At 36.7% G+C, this 6,040-nt stretch overlaps 1 pseudogene; it reads right to left on the bottom strand.

Annotated features, from left to right (window-relative positions):
• Positions 1–497: 497 nt before the first annotated feature.
• On the bottom strand, positions 498–1,097 carry LOC104981715 (annotated as a pseudogene).
• Positions 1,098–6,040: the final 4,943 nt, after the last annotated feature.

Below are 6,040 nucleotides of genomic sequence, written 5' to 3'. Positions count from 1 at the left end.
CCAGTGAGTCAGTTCTTCACATCAGATGGCCAAAGTATTGGAGCTTCAGCTTCAGCATCAGTCCTATCAATGAATATTCAAGACTGATTTCCTTTAGGATTGACTGGTCTTATCTCCTTGCAGTCCAAGGGACTCTCAAGAGTCTTCTCCAACACCACAGTTCAAAACCACACTGCATTATATTTATTACCATATTAAAAAGCTCAAACTTTGAAAATGAACATAGCACATTTCTTATCTCACAGTTACAGTGGGTCAGGTATCTCAGAATAGTTTAGCTGGATGATTCTTTTTGTTTGTTTGTTTCCACTGTTTAATAAGACACATTTTAATTAAAAAAAACAAATGACATTTTATACATTGCATTTTCTTCAGAAAATCAAAAGCAAAGGATTGTTCATATTTCCTAAAAGTTCATCACTGCAGATTGGATACAGAACTATTGAGAAAACGGCTGAACTTGCACATGAAGCCTACTTCCCCCTTAATTGCAGAATTCAAGTTTTCTCAGATGTCAATACAGAGTCGAAAGCAGTTGGTAAAACTTTGCAGATTACTTGTGCTTGTTCCAGGCTGTTGCACTGGTAAACCCACAGACTGTATTCTTGGTTGCTTGCATATGTGGTCTTCAGAGCCAGAAAGCTCTTTTCCTGCCTCGAGACCATCGTGGAAACACACCATCCAGATAATTAAATACAGAGCGAGCCGATGCGGAACACCATATTGATCTGATGTGGATGCCTTTATACCATACTTGGAAACTCCCATAATAAATTCTTCCTCCAGAGGATCAAAGGACAACTTTCCATCTTGCTGGGCAATAACTATATAATTTATCAGGTCCAGTGGTCCTTCGAACTTTTCCCCTCCGAAAGTTTCAGTTTCTCAATGGTACCAACATACTTTATTCGAAGTTCTGCACAGGTGTCTGAATTGTTGCTTTGTCCTGTGTTCTTGCTGGAATAGGTGTTGAGGCTTGCCACGGTGCCGGACCGTGACAGCCCCCCAAGGTTGGAGTCTACCAACTTGTTCTTGGTACTGATTTCACTGCTCTGGGAACTGCTACTGCTGTGGTGCTTTTTGTCTTTATGAAACATCTTCCACCATAGCTTGATCCACAGGTGCTCCCTGCAGAATTGAACGCTATTCTACCGTCTTCAAAGGTTCTACAGACAGTGTGTGCACAGGTAGCCTCCTTTCACTCCGACACTGTCAATTCTTGACAGAAAAGCAAGGTACCTGGGAAATCCCATGGACAGAGGAGGCTGGAGCGCTAACAGTCTATGGGGTGGCAACAGAGTCAGACGCGACCGAATGACTCGCCGCCGTCTGCGCTCACGGCAGCCACTTTGGTTCTAGCTGGATGGTTCTTACTTATGGTCTCTCAAGAGATGTTAATCAAGATATTAGCTAATACTGAAGTCAATTCAAGACTTAACTGAGATAGGTTCTGCTTCAGAGCTCACTCACTAGTCTGTTGGTTGGCAAGTCTCAAAATGTCCCTGCTGCTGCTGCTGCTAAGTCGCTTCAGTCGTATCTGACTCTGTGCGATCGCATAGACGGCAGCCCATCAGGCTCCACCGTCCCTGGGATTCTTCAGGCAAGAACACTGGAGTGGGGTCCATTGCCTTCTCCCAAAATGTCCCTACTCTAAGTTTATTCTTGTATCTCTGTTGGGCTGCCTCAGAATATACAGCTGATTTCTTCCAGAAGCTTGTGATTTGAGAGAAAGTGAGAAAGCATCCAAATGCCACAATCTCTTTTATAATCTAGTATTATAAATGATGGAATTCCCAGATGGCTCAGTGGTAAAGAATTTGCCTGCCAGTGCAAGAAACTTGGATTTGATCCCTGGGTTGGGACGATCCCCTGGAGGAGGAAATGGCAACCCACTCCAGTATTCTTGTATGGGAAATCCCATGGACAGAGGAGCCTGGCAAGGTACAGTCCATAGTGTTGCAAAAAATTGGACATGACTGAGCCACTAAGTACACACACATTAGAAATGATGGCCTATTGCTTCTTTAATGTTCTGTATTTTTTTTTTTTTTTAAGAATCATGAAGTCAAGCTGACACTGAAGAAGGGGAAACTCATTAGGAGACAGCAATATCACAAATACTGTTCTGTGATTTTTCTAATCAAGTGATTATAAATTGGTAAATTATCTAACAAAGATGGGCAAGTACAGACTACATGAGGAATGAGCAATCATTAGAAGGCATATTGGGAAGAATTGTTAGTGAAATATCACATCAAAAAGCATACTGAAAGATAAAATTTGGAAAACTGAAAAGTGTCTTTTGCATTGATCTTCATCAGTTGCACATTTCCCAGGAGAAGACCCAAGTAAAATATTGATAGGTACTTAGAGCTTTAGTAATTTTCAAGGCTTTAAGGAAAACCAATAAATAATATATAAAGGTTTCCTTTTACCTTGTCAAATACAGTCACAAATCAGACATGGATTCATGCTGAAGATTGAGAATTTGTATTCAGCTACTGCTAAGCTGCTTCAGTCGTGTCCGACTGCCCATAGACGGCGGTCCACCAGGCTCCCCCCGTCCCTGGGATTCTCCAGGCAAGAACACTGGAGTGGGTTGCCATTTCCTTCTCCAATGCATGTAAGTGAAAAATGAAAGTGAAGTCACTCGGTCGTGTCTGACTCTTCACGACCCCATGGACTGCAGCCTACCAGGCTCCTCCATCCATGGGATTTTCCAGGCAAGAGTCCTCTAGGTCTCCTCAATTTTGTAGACCTCACTCAGGACTGTGAATTTGGTACTAGGTGACTAGATAGTGGGAATTTCAGTAGAGTAGGAAAAAAAAAAAACTAAAAAAATTTCTGATGTCCAATCAACATATAATTGGTTAATTAGTGTGCATTAGAATTTGAAGTATACTTATGTAGACATTAAAAATAATATTTAATCATTTTATTATTTCCATCCAGTTTTAGGAAAATTAGGTAATAAGAAAGTTAATTTGTTTTACTTAATTTATTTCTTTTTACTTTTTTATAGCTATTTAAAATATCCTTTCTGTGTTAAAACTCATAAACAATTAAATAGAATTGAGTATGTTTAAAATTTATTGAAAAAATAAGAAATTAATTATTCCACTAATTATTATGATTACCCTTATTGATAGATTATCTCTCTATTAAAAAAAAGAAAAACTTAGAAACTGTTTCAAAAAAAAAAGTAATCTAGCCTTCACAATATTGTAGAAAGGGAACTGAATGTTTTTAGTTATCTTTCTACTCAACTGTGTGCCAGACAATTATATTTATTTTTTTCAAAGGGAATTAAATTGCAATCCAGTCATAACTGACTCTGTATCCAATTATTTATTTAAAAAGAAAAAAAAAAACATTTGTTTTGAATAAATACACCAGTGGATTTAGATAAATTCGCAGGACAAAAATCTCTGAAGCTCTGTGTTGCTGTCAAATCGAAGGATTTTTCAGGTGTTTAGGTTGTAAATAAAATAAACAGAGAAACAGGGCAGTAGATAGAGCTATACTTTGTCATAGACAATGTATGCACAAATCAGCTCAAAACTAGATATGATCTTAGCATTGTGATTAAAACATGTATTTAGTTTATTTAAACCTTCTGAGCTCTCAGTGTTGATATTGGGAATAAATAATAGTACATAATCCAAAGAATGGCTGCAAATATCAAATGCAATATTATCTAGATTATTCTATTATTTTAATTGATTTTTCATTGAAGTATAGTTAATTTGCAGTATTGTATTAGTTTCTGGTATACAGCAAAGTGACTCAGTTATACACAAACATGCATTCTTTTTTGTATCCTTTCCATTTTGGTTTACCCCAGGTTATTGAATACAGTTCACTGTGCTATCTAGGAGGACCTTGTTGCTTATCCTGCAAGGCTTATTACAAATCATTGGCCTACCATGTGGCTGATGATAAAACATGAGCTCTTCTGTTTGTGGTTATTATTAGCAGTATGAAAACTGAAACTTGAAACAATTAGTAAACAGTTAGCTTTGCCTATTTTTAATTCTGCATTCTCAGATTCAGCCAACTACAGATCGGGTACAACACTTGTGATCTACAGTTGGTTAAATCTGCAGATACATAATCCACAGATGTGAATAATTAGCTATGGGACTTAAACATCCCCAGATTTGGGTATCCACAGCAAGTCCTAAAGCCAGTTTACCAATACTGAGAGACAACAGTAATTTTACAAGTAGTGATAAACATTGCTTAGAAAAACTTATGGAGATTGATCCTGTATCAAACAATAAAGACCTTGTTATCAATTTACTAAATAAAAGACAGAAAATGAATGATATTAAATCCACAATCTGTATAAAAAATGAATATTGTTAAACTGGAACTCATTAGAATTAAATCTTTTGCTCTATAAAAGATCTTATTGAAAGGATTAAAAAAAAAGCTAGATACTGGGCAAAATATTTTCCAATCCTATATCTGCTGAAAGACTCATATTTAAAAATATTTAAAGAGCATTCAAAACTCAACAGAAAAACAAAAGTAAACAATCCAATTACAAAATTATCAAAGGACATGAAGAAATGTTTTACCAAAGAAGTATAGATGGAAAATAAGCTTATATAAAAAGATATTGAATAACATTACCCTCAGGGGAAGGCTAAGTTAAAAACATGAAGAGCTGGTACTATACATCTATCAGAATGGCTAAAAATAAAAATAAAATAGCCGTAATATCAAATACTTGCAAGGTTTCAGGAAAATTGTATTTCTCACATGTTGTTTGTGAGGATGTAAAAATGAGACAGTAATTCTGGAAGATATTTTCACTCTGGAAAATAGGTTTCATAGACACGTACATGCATACACATATAAAGCATGCTCTTGCCTTACAACCCACCAGATGCACTCAGATATTTATCCAGAAGGCAAAAACTTTTACCCACACAAAAACTTGTAGATAGTTATTTATACCAGCCTTATTTGTAATAGCCAGAAACTGGAAACAACCAAAATGTCCCTCAGTGGGTGAATGGTTTAACAAATGGTGGTATTTTTATTGCCATGGAATACTACTCAGGAATAAAAACAAGTGAATTATTGGTATATACAACAACTTGTATGTATCTCAAGATATTATGTTGAGCAAAAAAGCCAATATCAAAAGGCTGCAAACTACTATATAATTCCATTGACATGAATTTTTAAAATCATAACAATACAGAGATAGAAAACATATGTGTGGTTTCCAGGGACTGAGGATAGTAAGGGTGGGATTTGACAGATAAAGAGGTACCATGAGGAGACACTTATGCTGATGCAGTGGCTATGTATCTTGATTGCTGTGGTGATTACATGAATCTGCACATATAATAAAATGGCATAGAACTAGATGTGCCAATTGTACCAATATCAGTTTCTTAGTTTTGATACTGTACTATATTTATGTAAGATGGTCAACACCAAAATCGGATTGATTATATTCTTTGCAGCCAAAGATGGAGACGCTCTATACAGTCAGCAAAAACAAGACCGGGAGCTGACTGTGGCTCAGACCATGAACTCCTTATTGCCAAATTCAGACTTAAATTGAAGAAAGTAGGGAAAACCAATAGACCATTCAGGTATGACCTAAATCAAATCCCTTATGATTATACAGTGGAAGTGAGAAATAGATTTAAGGGCCTAGATCTAATAGATAGAGTACCTCATGAACTATGGATGGAGGTTCATGACGGGGGTCAAGACCATTCCCATGGAAAAGAAATGCAAAAAAGCAAAATGGCTGTCTGGGGAGGCCTTACAAATAGCTGTGAAAAGAAGAGAAGCCAAAAGCAAAGGAGAAAAGGAAAGATATAAGCATCTGAATGCAGAGTTCCAAAGAATAGCAAGAGATAAGAAAGCCTTCTTCAGGGATTAATGCAAAGAAATAGAGGAAAACAACAGAATGGGAAAGACTAGGGATCGCTTCAAGAAAATCAGAGATACCAAGGGAACATTTCATGCAAAGATGGGCTCGATAAAGGACAGAAATGGTATGGACCTAACA

The sequence above is a fragment of the Bison bison genome, unplaced genomic scaffold, assembly GCF_000754665.1.
Source record: "Bison bison bison isolate TAMUID 2011002044 unplaced genomic scaffold, Bison_UMD1.0 scf7180017864519, whole genome shotgun sequence".
Lineage (NCBI taxonomy): Eukaryota > Metazoa > Chordata > Mammalia > Artiodactyla > Bovidae > Bison > Bison bison.
The sequence above is the reverse complement of the archived record's forward strand: the minus strand, read 5'-3'. Positions and strand labels throughout refer to the sequence as shown.